The 17,153-nt window shown below is 42.6% G+C and overlaps 1 protein-coding gene across 1 annotated transcript in view; it reads left to right on the top strand.

Annotated features, from left to right (window-relative positions):
* iqsec3a (IQ motif and Sec7 domain ArfGEF 3a) overlaps positions 1–17,153 on the top strand; it is a gene marked incomplete at both ends in the record, with an annotated part of 237,932 nt that overhangs the window by 21,998 nt on the left and 198,781 nt on the right. The gene's annotated exons all lie outside the window — the stretch shown is intronic.

Here is a 17,153-nt window from a genome sequence, read left to right as displayed (position 1 = left end):
AGAGTAATGTTGGAAGCCATCTACCTAAGGCTGCAAGGCATTGCATTGCTGATCGGAACAGACACTGCATGTCCAATGGTGTGTGTATGTGTGTGTGTGTGTGTGTGTGTGTGTGTGTGTGTGTGTGTGTGTGTGTGTGTATGTGTGTGTGTGTGTGTGTGTGTGTGTGTGCATGTGTGCGTAAAGCAGAGGATACTCATTTGCTTATTTAATCACTTACCCACTCAATCATTTGCATATATTCACATAAATGCAACCATGCACATGCACAGTCTCTTACAGTACAGCAGTGATTCCCAAACTGTGGTACGTATACCCCTAGGGACCCCTAGGGGTACGTGGCGGTACTACAGGGGGTATTTGAGAGAAAAGGGAAAATGGAAAAATGTAAGAATAAATCATAAAAATAAATCAAACTTTAAATTAAATCTGCTCAGGAGGCACTAATTGCAACTCTTTCACTCTTTCACATTTCTTATTGTGTAATGTTATATTCTTCAAAACGTTCGTTATCATTCATTCATTGCATCATGCTATACTTTTTTCTTGCAGTTTTCTAAGCTAAAATGTTGTAGTCGGGTAAAGGGGGTACTTGGATTCAGAAATCAGGGAAAGGGAGTACTGAAGCAAAACAAATGTTTGAGAACCACTGCTGTACAGTATGTGAAGTCTCTTTTGTTCAGGTTTTTGCTTGATGATACCATAGATAGATACTGTCAAAATAGCTCATCTTCACATCCAGATGACCTTAAAACCATCTTGTCCTTCTTCGGCACTCTGGTTACGTCATCAACGTCCGCCTGTCAGTGCCAGGGGGAGGAGCCGATGACTCCAGCCTTGACGTGATTGGGGGGTTCAACTGAGATGAGATAAGTCGGGAATGATGTTTGATTGAGTCTTTAATGAGATTTGAAGGAGAATTGGAGGTAGGGAGTCATTGTAGGTGGATGGATGATGTGGAAAGATCTTCTTCCTTTGGTCATGTCTTCCCCATCATTTGCCAATATGCTTTCTACTCCTCATTCTCTTCCTACTCCTTGTTATCCTCTGAGGAACTGTCCTTGCTCTGTGACAACCAAGTTATTTATTTTCTAATCAAAACACTAATAACGAAAGTGGCGATAAAACAAAACAATGTTTTTTCTTGTACATTTTCGTGTAACATGATGATCATGTTTTTTCTTGTTGAGTCAATTCATAATGTGAAAATTCTAGCAAGACTCATTAGCTGCTATCGTCATCCTCCTCTCCATGGGATTGGGCCTTCATTCCAATTTTGGTTGCTGAGGAAAATTCTACATCCAGACTGCAAATAAGAGCAAAAAAATTACCATTTTTGATCATGTGCATATTTTAAAGAGGAAGAATTTTGGGGTACAGAAAGTAACTCTGAAGGGATCATCTGGATTGGAGGGTTCACCCACAGTTGTCTATGCTATGTGTGTGGTGCCAGGAGAACCAATCACAATCATTCAGACTCTTTGCAGGGAGTTTGAGCACTGCTCTAATCAAATTAGAAGACCGAGATAAATGCGCATAATTCCATAATTCCATGCAAAACATATTTGTCACTGCTGCTGATCCAGAAGATGGGCTTTTCCTCGTCAGCCCACGCCCTGGCTGATCCAGAAGATGGCTGTTCCTCATCAGCCGACGCCCTGGCTGATATTTGACAGCCATGTGCTTTCGATAGCTGTCAAGCAGCGTGAAGCATGGAAATGTGTGTGAAATGTGACCCTCTGCCAGCTCTTCTCCAAATGGCCCCGCAGCAACGCAGCATGGCTCGATGCTTGATGTGAGCTGATAAAACGGCTCAGTAGTGAAGGCACCAGCTGGAGATCAGATGAAAATAGCAGGCCCACGTGTAACCACAACATTACTGCTTTCATGCCATGGAACAACCATTGACAGTGTTTTTCTTTTCCATTTTTCTGCTGTTACAACCCCTACTGTAAATATGCTATCTAGGGTGTGAAGGGGGAAACATAGGCTAAGTCGCAACAGGGTTAAAGTGAACAAAAAGATCATTTATTTTCACAAAGGCTTGTTTAGTGGTTCAGGGAAGCTTTTAAAGGTGGCCAAAATAATAAACAAAACCCTAAGCTAATCTGGGTTCAACAAAAAGTGCACTTCTAAACTCCCCAACTAACTAAAACAGGGGAAAAGAGGGGAGTAAAGCAAATAGCAGCACCCCCCTACAGAGCTTCCATCAAAGTGAGCCAGCATATGTTTACAAATGAGAAAATAGCAACTAAATGTCAATGGCAACTGCTACAGCACATGCACACATAAACAGAGGGACTGGCTAGCTCTGGCTTTTTATGATGGTCCTAATAGAGCTGAACCGTCACATTTCTTGCCCTGGAAAAGAGTTCCCCATTCATTTCTCCATAGACATTTTGAAAAATCCTTATATAGGCTAGGAGTTTTAAGGCTGGAACCATGCTAACCCGTGACCTACTGAATCGTGAGTGACCATAAAACATTTCAGTTGGTGCAAAAACAAAAAATAAAGACGGGGAAAAAATAATAATAATAATTGTTTCCCCCGTTGTTATTTTTTGTTTTTGCTCCGCCGATAAGCGTCTGACTGAGGTTCACTCTGGTCGTTCTGTCACTCTGCTCTTTTCGCCTTCTCCTTCAGAGCCTGTACTCTTTGTGTTGTATTGAAGAGGGTACAGCTAATTGGAGTAGGTTTTTTTCCATTGTTACATGGAAAAATCTGCCTCCTCCCCTGTACTGTATGATTGTTGCATATCGGTGCAAAATGGTGGCTCCAGAGAGAAGCCTTTTCTCTTTGATTGTGACGTTTGCTACTGATGTTCAAGACAGTTGAAGCATTCTCTGCTATCAAACTCCTTTGTAGTGCTGGAAACATCGCTATTTGATGACACATTGTCTACGCATGGCCATTTATCTGCGGGAATAAAAGCGTCGTCAAATGGCTCACGCATATTAGAATTGGATTGCGGTAAAGTATTACTGTCGCCTCGTGTCCTTCTCAGCCTTCTGTCCCTTTTTCTGGAGCGTCAATATGCCACCAGCTTATACATCCTATAGGGGGAGATCTCAAGAAGCTTGTCTTTGTCAGACAGACATGATATGGAAATACTTCCCCCAATGCAATGGGATACAATAGGCCATGATGAGAAGCAAAGAGAGAAAGTGAGTTGAGCCGTGAGTCGTTGCAGCTTTCCTCACATCTGCATCGTCTGAGCAGTTTTCTAAAGTGCTGAATCCAAGGACCAAATGTATTTTCTACCTCTTTGTTAGTTTTCTCATCAGAACATCGCTCTCGTCCGTCTCCATCTCTCTCACTCTCTCTTGTGGTAGGCAAGCTAAGCCGCCTGGGACTGCTGTGCTGACGTAAACCCTGTCCGTCAGGGGTGGGACAAAATATCGATATATCGTGATACTTTCTCTTGCAATACATTATCGATACGACTGGCGCCATATTGTGATACTATCGTGATGCCATATCGTGACATTTATCCTGAAATATGTATATTTTGCATTATTTTTTGCATTCATGTCTTTTTTGATTTAGCGTTATCAAAAAGCTTCTAGTACTATTTGCCAAGAGTTAAGTTGAATTGTGTAAGTTGGTGTAATGACTGATAAGCTGACTGAAATGAATCTTGAGGAATGTGTGTGATAGGGATAGGGTCGGGGGGGGGGGGTTATACAGCGTAGTATTGCGACATTTTGTGTGGCAATATGAATATATCGTATCACACGAATGCCTGTGTACTTGACAATTTTGCTGCAATAAAAATTATATATAATTATATATCACCATATTGCAATACTCAATATATTGCAATACTTATATCGCAATATCATAATAATACCATATCGCCCTAAATATCATAATAATATCATATCGTGGTGCATCTTGTGATAATCCCATCCCTAGTGTGTAGGGCTGTGCGATTAATCGATTTTGAATCGTAATCGAATTAATTAGTTAGGACGATGTTAAAAAAATGAAAATCGAAAAATCGTTTTTTTTTTTTTTTTTTTTTTTATTAAATTTTTTAATTTTAAATTTAATTTTCACTTTAACTAGGGTAAGTACGTTACGCGGGGCGGCTCTCTCTCATGTACGCATGCTGCTACTTGTCCATTCTCCCAGCTGTAAAGTCTCTCTAGAGGCTGTGATACTGGCTACTAAAAACAGCAGCGCAATGGACTTATTTCAACACCTCCGACCAAAAAGCAGCTTGTTGCACTGCGGGCTGTAGCCTACAAGATAACGATTGCCACAACACACTCACGCGCGCACACGAACACAGACGTTATCACCGGACGATGAAACGTTGCCTTTACAGTTCACATAATAACAAAACAACACGTGAGGCCACCGAGTACTGATAGATTGGCTGTATTCATGGCTGTAAGTTAGCAGCCTCAGCTGACTCACCTGTCCCTGTGTGTCTGAATTTCCCCCTAACTGCTATCGCAGTTCCACGCATTCCTGTTGTGACTTTGTGTTATTCTAGTACAGATATAACTCCGAGCACGGGTGGTCGCTTAGACACTAATATAATTATCTCACGGAGGAACACGCAAATCCACCAGTGTCAAGTTAGCAAGCAACAGCCAGGAAGTTAAGCATAGCAGCGGCAAGCTAAAACAGGAAGTTGAGTTGTTCTACCTTCAGAGTAAAAGCGTAAATTGTCAATTATGGAAAAAAGGGGGGAAAAGAGCTCTGCAGGGCAACAAATGTTTAGAGAAGTATAATAGTATAATAAATCGAAATCGAAATCGAAAATCGAGTTTTGAGAGAAAAAATCGTCAATTTTAGTTTTAGGCAAAATCGCACAGCCCTACTAGTGTGTGATCTCTTTGCCTATTCACAATGGCAAAAAAAAATAGGTTGCCTTGTTTTTCTCTCTCAATTCAAATTGAAATTTGCTTCATTGGCACATGAATGTCCCAAGAACAATATTGCCTCTCTCTCTCTCTCTCTCTCTCTCTCTCTCTCTCTCTCTCTCTCTCTCAGGTATTCATAACTGGCAGAAGTCCTTGCTTTAAAGCCCATTCTCTACGGAAAGTTATTTGGCTGATATTTGATTGATTTCATCACATTTTACTGTTACATTTTTTGGGTCATTTTTGCCCCCTTCCATTTTCTTCCACAAAGGAAAATACTGCTTTTGCTTTGACCTTGACTCTAAAAGGCATTTATTCCAAAGAGGTCGCATCAACAACAACATGGAATTGAAATAATGCCAACAGAAATCCCTTTCTAAGCAAGCAGCCATGCAATCTAAATGGCCTCAGTCTTACTCCAATTGTTAACGTGTTTTGCTACCTACAAGGTCACTGGTATTTGTATTTGCCATGTTTGGCCTTCAGGGGTAGATTCTAATACTCTCATTATGTTATTTCAAAGAGTGAACATGTTCACTGCATTTTTCTCTGCCCGTCTGCCAAGGAAATGCTCTGTGAAATACTAATCCGTCAATTATTGTGAGCTTTGATCCCCATCTCGCTCTCTCTCTCCCTCTCCCCCTCCATCTCTCTCACTCTCTCTCCCTCTCCCTCTCTCTTGCTCTCTCTCCCTCTCCCCTCTCCACTCTCTCTCTCCCCCTCTCCCCTCTCCATCTCTCTCGCTCTCCCCTCTCCATCTCTCTCGCTCTCCCCTCTCCATCTCTCTCGCTCTCTCTCATCTGTCCCATGCATCAAAGTGGATCACTCCAGTGTGCACAGATCTCTTCACCTTGAGCTGCACTGAATCAGCCAGTGTGCTATTGACACAGCAAAACCAAATTCAGCGCAAAGAGGAGCACATCGACAAACACATTAGACACGAGAAGTCCGAACAAAATTCAATGAAACTGCGCAGATTACACTCTCTTAAACAGATCCGGTTTGTAGAAGAGCTTATAAAAGCTTATTGATTTATTATAGGCGGCAGATTAGGGGCTTAGGCCATGAGGTGAACTGAGTCGGTGGTGTGGAAGATCAGAAAGCAGGTTATGCAAGTTCAGCTTAATCTTCAGCACCACACCCACGATGATCAAAACCGTGTGCACTGTGTGTGTGTGTGTGTGTGTGTGTGTGTGGTGTGTGGTGTGTGTGTGTGTGTGTGTGTGTGTGTGTGTGTGTGTGTGTGTGTATGTGTCTGTATGTGTGTGTGTGTATGTGTGTGTACAGTATGTGGGTGGGTCTGTGATGTTGGAGGAAGGGGTGTGTAGTCTTCAGAGGGTCACAGAAAGGTTCATATTGATGCCTTGTAGTGGAAGTGTTGGGGTAATCTTGAACATAGGAATGGGTGGCTGTGTGTGTGTGTGTGTGTGTGTGTGTGTGTGTGTGTGTGTGTGTGTGTGTGTGAGTGTGTGTGTGTGTGTGTTGAAATTTTGGATTCTTGAATCTGTTGTTTTTATGTGAATTAGCAGGTTCAAATAAAGTATTTCAATCTGTGTGAGAGAGTGAGTGAGACACAGAGAGAGATTCAAGATTCAAGATTCATTTTATTTGTCACTTTCTTGTATACTTGCGTACATAATTTTTTTTATGTTGTTCCCCACCAGCCTGTAGAAGTACCACAGAAAAGACGACAATCAAGAATAGGCTATAAAATCACTAAAAATAGTAGTAAAAATATTGCTAAAAACAACTAACATAAACACATAAAAACATGACAGTCAAATGGCAGCCTGAGAACAGCATAAGTGCTTATGAAGAGAGAGAGAGAGAGAGAGAGAGAGAGAGAGAGAGAGAGAGAGAGAGAGAGAGCACCGTAATCAAAACATCAGAATAGCGCGCACACGCACACACACAAACTTACTAGAGCCAAATCATAATTAAGCATACTGTAGCCTAAAGCCCCCTTCACAATGTGTGATTTTGGGCTGTCCCAGATGAAAGATGACCAACGTGAAAGAAACGTGGCCCCTATTCTCCCACAGGCCTTCGGCGCTAAAACGGGCCTTCGGCGCGAAAAAACGTGCCTTGCGCCTGTCTCGGGAAGATATCAACAGGGCTAAGGCTGGTAAATGCGCTTTACGCTGAATGGGCGTGGCGCACTCCCTGAATGGGCGAGAATGGGCGTTTCAACGTTAAATATCGGCCTAATGATATCTTCCCACCTGGCGTAAATTTAGCGCTTTGCGCTTTTGAAAACCAGGCCTATTCAGTGCGCTGGTTGCGTGGAGCGTTCCTCTGGCTCTCCTCTGTCACCCTTCTCTGTGTCACTCCCTCTCTCTTGCTCTATCAGTCTGACAGGCACAATACGACTCTCTCTCTGTGACTCCCTCGCTCAGACAGACACAACACATAGCAGCACCCAGCTTCCCATAGGAAAAAGAAGTTGTAAGTTCACTGCCTGGCATGTCCCAGCATGCATTGTGCTGCTCCATTTAGATACTAAATAGCAACCAAATGAGCCGAAATCGATATAAAAGGTAGTTCTAAATAATGTGTAATGGTAACACAACCTGCAATTGTAGAACATTTCAATATTGGACCAAATAAAACATCGAAATGAAAACACCACCCTATGTGAAACATATATGTCCTCCTGGGCCTATATATATCCCATGTCGATTTAACGTGATTTAGATAAGTGACAGGGGAACGCGCTTCTACTGTCATGTGCTATACTGTGATGTCCGCTCCAATAACTTGGCCCTACTTCACATTTAGTTTTACAATAAAAACACATTTATGCAATGACTTTACATAATGTAGGGTATATTTATGTGCATCATCCTTCCTGCAGCAGGCGAGAGAAAATGATATCTTTCTGGACAAACTTTCACCAATCTACCTACAGTATATTTTTCTAGCTGATGCATTTAGAACATTCTTTTCACTTTGATCTTGCTGTGTAGGGTATTTACATGCTTGCAGTATTTAAACTGCAGTTAGATTGGTTTGAGAAGCATAATAATATGGAATAATAGCCTATATATGGAGACAGACAGACTGGATGAAGGGAGGGGGGGGGCAGAGCGCTGGGCTTTGTCTGGTTTTACCGGATTTGACCAGGAATTGGAGCTTAAAAGGCAAGCGTGTGACTCTTTACTGCAATTCTCCAATGAGCGGACTATGCATAATTTTACGCTTAAAAGGCGTGGTTATAATGGTTGAGGCTGCGTGTAGCGCCGATACCAAGATAGCGAGTGCGCTGGTCCACACCCACTAACTGCGCTAGGCGGCCTAGCGCTAGGCCTTAAACGCAGTTTCTACGCCGATTGCAACGATAGGGCATAATATCTTTGGCCAATGGCTACAACAATGGTGGTCCTGCAGTCAGAGAGGTTCAAAAAGACGGCTGTTGTCACAGTCTTGTGACCAAAGATAGCCTGGAACAAAATTCTGACAATGTCAGATATTTAGGGTGACTGCTACGACGTACGTCTACTACAAGCAATAGAAATGAAACATGAAATGACACAATGACGTTAACATTACGCCAGTAAATGCGAAATGCTGTTTAGCTAGATGCTAATAAAATTGGTAAAATTGACATCAGGTTGGCCTCTTTTCCCTAGTCATGACCGGGTCCACATGCTCCTCCTCCCTTTACTTTGAGTCAAAAAATAACCGAAGAAGAAGCCTGAGCATGGAGCTGCAGCCAAGGTTGGCCTGACAGAGGAGGTCTGCAGCCAGACTCCTCTCGATCTGTAGAGAACATAAATGTGCCCTTTAAACAGTTCCCTCAGAAACTAAAGTCATTATAAAAGGTTTGCAAGCTGGTTTTGAGTGGGGACTACACAATTCAGGTTACACTTAAAGCCCCTGGAAACCCAAATCCACAATAACCTTCTAACTGTGTAATTTAGCGTCTCATGTGCATAATAGTAAGCATCTAAAAGTATTGGACATTAGTTTAAATGCAAATCTGAATTACAGTATTGCAATTTAAGTTTTTGTACTGTTCCTGATGTTGGGTTTGAAGTGGGTGTGGTTATGAAGTGCCTCTACCCTGCAAATTAAAAAAATGCATCACAATGTATCAAGCTGTGCAGCACTGAGGGGCGGGAGCACTCGGAGGACTTCAGCAGACATGCCTGCACAGTTTCACAGCAGAGATACCGCTTATTTTGTCAAGATTTTGAAGCCTAATTTTAGATACTTGGCGACACTTTTAATTGTTCAAATTTGTCTGGGTGGTTAATAACACATTTTTCTGTGGTGTAACAAACTCAAAACATATTTATTTTTGGTTCCCAGGGGATTTAAAGCGAGAAAAGCGAGAGCACATCTCTCCAGCAGCCCACAGTGCCTTGCCGTGAGATCACAGACTCAAAAGTCCCCCCTGCCCCCTCTCACTCTCTCCTCGGGTTGTGGCTGCCATTTGGCCCTGTGTGGATATATACACCTAGCAGCGTGTCATCATCACAAACACTCCCCACCCCCACAGCACCTCCTCACCAATAACACCCATTCATTAAATTCAGAGCAGAGGAGCGCCGCTTTTTCTCTCCCATGCTGTCAAAATGAGAAACATTAAGAGGGAAAGAATGCACTTCAGAAGATGAACGCCGCGTGCCACAGGACACGGATTTTCAATTAAAAAAGTTTTAATGTTTACGATTATGAAAATTTCAGTCATCCATCCTGAAGACAGTGAAGAATAATGCTGCTTTTACGCTGCCGGCTTTTGGCTCTGACCACCGTGAATGTGATTCTTCATTTCTCAGGGAAAATCCACAAGAGGCTTGATGAGGCCTGCGCATATTTATTAGAGGAAAATATGTTGCTAGGTCTGTAAATTATGTGCAACTAAATAAACAAGGGCAAATTCGGCCCGTGTGACAACCGCAGGGTTTGTGGTTTGTGGCTAGATGGGGTACAGCCACGGGTGGAGTGACGCAAAATCGTGGCAATTGTTTTTCCATGAAATTTGTGTTACTTCATGACGAAAGCAAAGATAACAGGGTGAGATAAAGGATACATCCCCCCAATACTCAAGTAGCCTATAATACCGTGTATGTGTGTGTGTGTGTGTGTGTGTGTGTGTGTGTGTGCACATTATGTGTAGGATCAGCCAAAAAAGGGCAAATCTGTAAGTTTGGGGGGAAAATAAATGTTCACAGTCAGTGTTTTTTATTACCAATGAGTGAATGGTCCGTTATGTAACTTAAAAAATGAGCCCAGCCGCGTCTCTCTGCATTCACCCATTCCAAAGATATCGCTGGAGAATTCTGCTCCTCATGGGTAGAGATTAGGGCTGTGGCGATTCACTTATCTCCCGATTCGATACTATCACGATTCTTGGGTGCCGATTCGATTTATATTGCGATTCTTAAGTATTGCGATTCTACGATTATTGCGATTCGATATTACGATTTATTGCGATTTTTGTTTATTTTTTTCTTTTATTTTTTCAGTTTGTTTGCTTTTTTACACTAGATTAGAACATGGGAAAAGTTGAATCATACACTAGAGACTGTATATTATATATCATGAGTAGGGCTGGGCGATATAGTTAAAAACAGGGGCGGACTGGGATCATAATTCAGGCCGGGCATTAGATACCAAGCAGGCCAGGCCGATATGGGCCAACGCGCGTGAAATTTGGGCCGTTTGAAGCCAGATTTGGGCCGTTTGAAGTCCAATTTTACAATGAGATGCACCCACTTTAACCCTGAAGTGTAATTATTACTTCAGACTAACTAATAAAGTAATAAAACCACTAGTAAACCAGTAGGCGGCGCCTGGCCTGCTGTTCAGTGAGTGGCCTGACTGCAAGCACCCGAATTTTTTTTTTTATTATTTTATTTTTGCGATTATCGATTCTGGAATAAAAGATCGATCCAAAAAATCGTGACATTAAAAATCGCGATACTTAGGTGAATCGATTTTTTCCCCCACCCCTAGTAGAGATTTACCAGAAGATTTGGCAGATGTGACGTTCTGCGCGTTCACGAGCCTGCCTCTTGTAGGTTGCCGTTTTCAAGTGACTTAGCTAACGTTACGGCCACCCTAGTCTCGCTGGCCAGCCTCCCCTCCCTACCGTGAGAGGAGTCTGGCGCTGCAGGTCTCCATAGTGGGATTGCGATGGGCGGCGCTTAGCGGCAGTGCCCTTGGAAAATAGTTTTAAACAATCCAACTTGCCGTTTTCAACGTGTAGCAACGAGCTAGCGTGTAGGTTTCTGCCGTTAGCTTGCTAGTTAGTTAGCGTTGTTGTTTTCACTGAGGCGGCAGGGCACTATTTACAGCGACACACAGGGAGGAGGGAGCGGAAGCCGCTCTGATTGACATGGTCGGAGCAATGACAGAGCTTGTAATAAGCCGGGAGCAGACATCCGGCAGCGACTGAAACAGTCGCTCCAATGGGAGAGCAGAGTAGAGCAGGGGAGGGTTTATCCCAGTTATGGAGACCTGCGGCTAGGGCTGTCCCAAACGATTATTTTCTTATCGATTCGACTAACGATTATTTTTTCGATTAGTCGATTAATCTAACGATTATTTTTTATTTAGTTTCTTTATTATATAACAATAAATTTACCCAAAACAAATAAATAACCAAAAACTTCTCAATTTCTGTATTTTATTTAACCATCTCATTCTCTTTAACAGTCCAACATAAAATCTCTCAAATAAAATTAAAGCAAGAGCTTGTCCTCAAATAAAATTAATATAGTGCAATTCAAAATAAAATAGTAGAATAAATAAAATTCAAGTCACTTTCAGGAGGAATACCAAAAACCTTGTGCAATGTCAACTGAGTTTAGCAGCAGTCCAACATAAAATCATCATCTTACAGTACAATGGTGTGCAATTTTCAGTAACAGTGCTCTTAATTTTGGAGAAAGACAAAATGCTCCATGTAAGATGGTCACACACATGGACTGTACACACATCATCCAGACACAAGACTGTCTGTAGCATCCACACCCAACATGGGTCCATGTGAAAGCATGGGAATGCCCACTGGAATCGACTGGAAAGAGTGTGCTGACGTCAAATGACGCTCCGCTGATGGGTAATGTGGCTAATATGTTAGCGGCTAACTGTTGTCGTTACTTTACATGGCAGTAAAACGCCACGAATGACCAAATTGATTTAACTTTTAACCATTTCGATTTCCACTTACCATACGGACCCCCAGCATTTGTTAGTTTATAACGTGACTATATTTATAATGTTTATAACGTGCTCCAGCTTCCGGTTTCGCAAACCGGTCGGAGTACGTTATAACGTTATAAATTGTCACGACGTTAACAACTAACCAATGCTGGGGGTCCGTATGGAAAGTGGAAATCGAAATGGTTAAAAGTTAAATCAATTTGGTCATTCAGTGGCATTTTACTGCCATGTAAAGTAACGACAAGTAACAGTTAGCCGCTAACATGAGCTACACTATTTTTGTTTTGTGACGATTGGGGCGCGTCGAAGCATGTAGCGTGCGTCAACGTATTTATTTACGTAGTCGACGTCATCGATTACGTCGACTCGCCGGGACAGCCCTACCTGCGGCGCCAGACTCCTCTCACGGTAGGGAGGGGAGGCTAGCCAGCGAGACTACGGCCACCCCAAACAGGCAGCCTGCCTCGACTCAGTACATAGAGTTGCCATGAGAATTGCGATTAATTTTTTTTCTCAAGTGTTGCCACAAACGAAATCCACATAGCCAGAGCATCTAGAGTCGTTTGTATCAACAATAAACTCAGCTGTCCATGTTTGTTTGTAATCTTTGGCTCATATCTGGCTGATTAATAGTGATTTTCTTTGAAGTGTGGGTCCTGCTTTGCAGTCTGTGTGTGTGTGTGTGTGTGTGTGTGTGTGTGTGTGTGTGTGTGTGTGTTAGGGATGGGGCCGATCCGATCCAATATCGGTATCGATCGGAATTGATTTTTTTTTTTTTTTTTTTTTGCCAATTCCAGCGCACAGCTGGCCGTAATTTGTATAATAATGTATAATAGTATCCTTCTTTGCCTTGTATATTTTCTTAATTTTGTCTGCTTTTTGCAAGGTATATTTAAAAAAAAAACTTTAATTGGCCAAATCTTTGCCTATACTGTATATTCAAGAAAAATATTGGTATCGGCATAATATCGGTATCGGCAGATATCCAAATTCAGGTATCGGAATCGGATCGGAAGTGAAAAAAGTGGATCGGTGCATCCCTAGTGTGTGTGTGTGTGTGCGTGTGTGCGCTTGTTGTAGTTCAGGCAACGCTGCAAGGGCAGGGGTGAACATTTAAGTAGCACAATTGAAACACCACCCCATCGGGAAACGAGAGGGGATCTCACCAAGCGACCCCGAAATAAGTGTCCTTTCCGTGACATTATGACTGACTGACTGACTGAGTGAGTGAATGACTGACCCTAACGAAGCGTCTCTTGACCAGGGTGCTTACGCACGTGGTAGAAACGCTATGAATGCATAATGCACGTATCAGCCTCCATGTCTGTGTACTGCAGCATCTCTCCTTTGGTAATTCTTTGGTGTTCGGCGGCTCCTTGCTAATCTGCCCCCTCTGAGACTGTCTGTGTTCTCGACCTATTAAAAAAACAGCCACAGCGGTGTCATGGTCATTAAGGCCAACACAATTAGGGGAGCTATTAACAATGGGAATTAATTAGCTGTCTTCTATTGTTACGGTCAGATGCCCCCACATCTGCCTCTCTCCCTCTCTCTCTCTCTCTCTCTCTCTCTCTCTCTCTCTCTCTCTCTCTCTCTCTCTCTTCTCTCTCTCTCTCTCTGACCCCCCCCCCCCCCCCTCTTCATCTCAGAGCGAGTCCAACCAATCTACACTTTCACGGGTGAGCGATTTGGGCTCCACCTTGTGCGTTTCCAAGCAGGCTTGTCCAAAAACGATAACTCCTGCTTTATACGCGGGGGAACAAATCTCTGAAGGACCCTGCATATCTGGTTTGGCTTGTGATAAAGTAGTGCACTTCACAGTAGAGAGTTAAGAGGTGGTTAGGAAGGAGGAACGGAGGGAAGGGACTCATGAGGTACGGTAGCAGTCCTTTGGATGTGTCTTGGATGAGGAACTTAGGACGGAGAATAGGTGCAGATGATGAAAGGCAACAGGAGTGGGTGTGATAGAAAGAGAGATGGAGGTGGAGTCATCATCCCTATCTAGGGCCATATGAAATCCATTTTCTCCCCAAATTCCGTTTTTTCCATTTAAATTTAAATTTAGGGGTTAGGATCAATATTGATTGATTGATTGATTGATTGATTGAATGATTTATTGATTGAATGATTGATTGATTGATTGATTGATTGATTGATTTATTGATTGATTGATTGAATGATTGATTGTTTGATTGATTGATTGATTGATTGAATGATTGATTGATTGATTGATTGATTGATTGATTGATTGATTGATTGATGACTTGGCTCTCTCAGACAGCCTCTTGGACATGTTTCTCAAAGTGACAACCAAGTTGTGAGGTGACGTACGGGTCCCACACAAGACCAACCCTCTCAAAACACCCCAATCGAAATGGACTTATTTCTCTAGGGCTATATTACAATTATAAAATCATTTAGGTTACTACAATAACTAGGCCTACACTTTTGATTTTGATAATAGCCCCTTCTCACGGGGGCTATTTTGTGTCAAAAAGGCAGGGTAAACACAGGTGCTAGCAAAACACTAATGAGGGTTTCAAACTTCCATGATTGCAATTTGGAAACCCTCATTAGTGTTTTGCTTGCACCTGTGTTTACCCTGCCTCTATTAGCCCTACTTTTATCCATTTCAGCCAAATTGTGGAAAATTCTGCAATATTCCATGTTTTACAGTTGAGTCCATTTTCTATTACTAAATTGTGGAAATGCTATGGGCCTACCCTCCTCTCCCTCCTCTCCACGTCTCACGTCCAGGGGAAGGAGAATCCATGCTGCTCTTTTTATTAGCCGCATCTTCTGACAGGAAGAGTAATCGAGCAAATTCCCGCCCCGCACTGCACATGTGTGCCTGCCTGCAGGCCCTCGGAATAGGGGGATGGGTGTGAAGAGTGATGGAAAGTCAGTGTAACAGGGATTGAGAGACAGGAGAGGGGGGGTGGACCACATCGGAAGAGCAGAAGGACGAGGCCCAAAAAACTACAGATGTGAAGGATTTGAGGAGGTATCAGAGCGAAAGAGAGAGGACACACACATTTAAAAAAAAATGCACTGAAACATTATTAATTCATATCCTTCTCAGCTAATGGCCACTATATTCAACAGACCTTGCTGATGTGTGTGTGTGCGTACGTGTGTGTTTGCGCATGTGCGTGCGTGCATGTGTGTGTGTGTGTGTATGTGCGTGTGTGTGTGTGTGTGTGTGTGTGTGTGTGTGTGTGCGCGCTCACATGCGTGTGTACGTACGTGTGTGTGATCTTGTTGTGGCTCTTTTAGACTGACCTCCCAGTGAACCCAATGTAAAAGAGATGGTAGGCAGCCACCTCTAGTCTGACACAGTATTTGCAGGTGAACCACTGCAGTGAATTGCAGTCATCTGATGTGTTGTTCAACACCAACCAAATGTCACAGAGTATTCTGGTCTTAAGTGATCTTTGCATATGTGTGATGTGATGTGGATATGAGCCACATTTCTCAAATGGGGGTACGCAAGATCAGTGGCGTGCCGTCCATTAGGCGAACTAGGCAAATGCTACGGGCGCTTGAGCCGTTAGGGGCGCCAGAGAGAGTAAAAAAAAAAAAAAATTACAAATACTTTTTCATGATAATAGGCCTACTATTATTTTACAATAGTAGACAAAAAATAAGCAGCACAACGTCTTAAGTCTTTAAATAATAGTGAAATCATTTTTCTAATTCTGCCTTTCTGGCTGCCTGGGCTGCAGCACTTTCACCATGGTCCCTAATCCATACCACCCCACCCCCTGCGCGGCCGCGCCCCCTTCTACCTGCTCGGAGCTTTTTCCCAGAGTGGGGGAAGGGAGCTGGAAGGTGGGTGCTGAGGGTGCTGCAGCACCCCCTAGTGGCAAGAAATGGGATTTTCGAATTTGTTGGATTTGGCTGTCTTGTGTTTATACCACCAACAAGATGCATTAAAAAACAGTTTGTGCTTCCCAGCTCTAATCTTATTTCATAAGTGTTTGATTTTCATCATAATCTGGTTTTCCATAATAATAACAATAAGTTCAGTGTTTATGCCTGTGTTGCTGTCTGTTGTAGTGTAAAACGACTAAAGGGAGAGCAGGTGCTTACATGAAAGTGAGTGAGAAAAGGAGAAGATACTGAATAATGACATCACAACAGTATAATCCTAATGTAATTTAAAATTAAATATTCTTCTAAATATGGATGAAAGTCCAAAAAACGTCAAATTTTCTTCTGCGCTTTTTTTTCTTCAGCACCGAGAGTCCCTTCCTTACAGCACCCCCTACCTAAAAGTACTTCCAGCGCCACTGGGGAAGGGCCATTCTGAGCCTGCACTGCAGTGGTGGATTAGCTGCGATATAATTTTTATTATATTTTCTTTGGGGGAGGGGGGAGGGGGGGGCACCAGCAAAAATCTTGCCTAGGGCACCAACTTGGTCAGGCACGCCACTGCTCAAGATGCACCAATTCACTCCATTTCCTTTTTGTAATGTTATATTCTTCGGTGGATTATCATTCATTCATTGCATGCATCATTATGCTATAGTTTTCTCTTGCAGTCTTCTACTTGTATTCAGAAATCAGTGAGAGGGGGCAGTGAAGCCACAAAAGCTTGAGAACCGCTGATCTAGAGATATATGATCTGGATCATGTTACTAGCAAGCAGTGTTGGGTAAACTACTTTTTGCAGTAACTAGTAATCTAATTGCTTTTTCAAATTTAGTACCTCAGTTACAATTACTGAAATTGAAATGGGCTAATTACTAGTTACTTTAGGACATGAAAATAGCAGACAACTTCAGAGGATTATCCGGTCTATAATCATCGGACCTAGTCCGGGGAGAGAAGCTGCTTCCCTGCCCAGCAAAATTCCTCCACATGACGCAGCTGCAGCCAGAGACTATAGGCTACAATATAAGCCTCACCAATAAGCAAATGTTCAAGTATCCCATGCAGGTAGACAGTTGTATTGTCCCACACTGTGCCACAACAACACTAAAATAACGTGTGAGCATTAATCAGACAATTGAAACAGACTTTTAAAACTAAGGCTAAATTTACTTTCCCTAGTAACTAATTACTTTTATTATGCAGTAATTTGTAAAGTAATTAAATTACTT

Source organism: Poromitra crassiceps (assembly GCF_964638095.1).
Source record: "Poromitra crassiceps genome assembly, chromosome: 2".
In the NCBI taxonomy this organism is placed as follows: domain Eukaryota; kingdom Metazoa; phylum Chordata; class Actinopteri; order Beryciformes; family Melamphaidae; genus Poromitra; species Poromitra crassiceps.
This window is presented reverse-complemented; position numbering and strand designations above follow the sequence as displayed.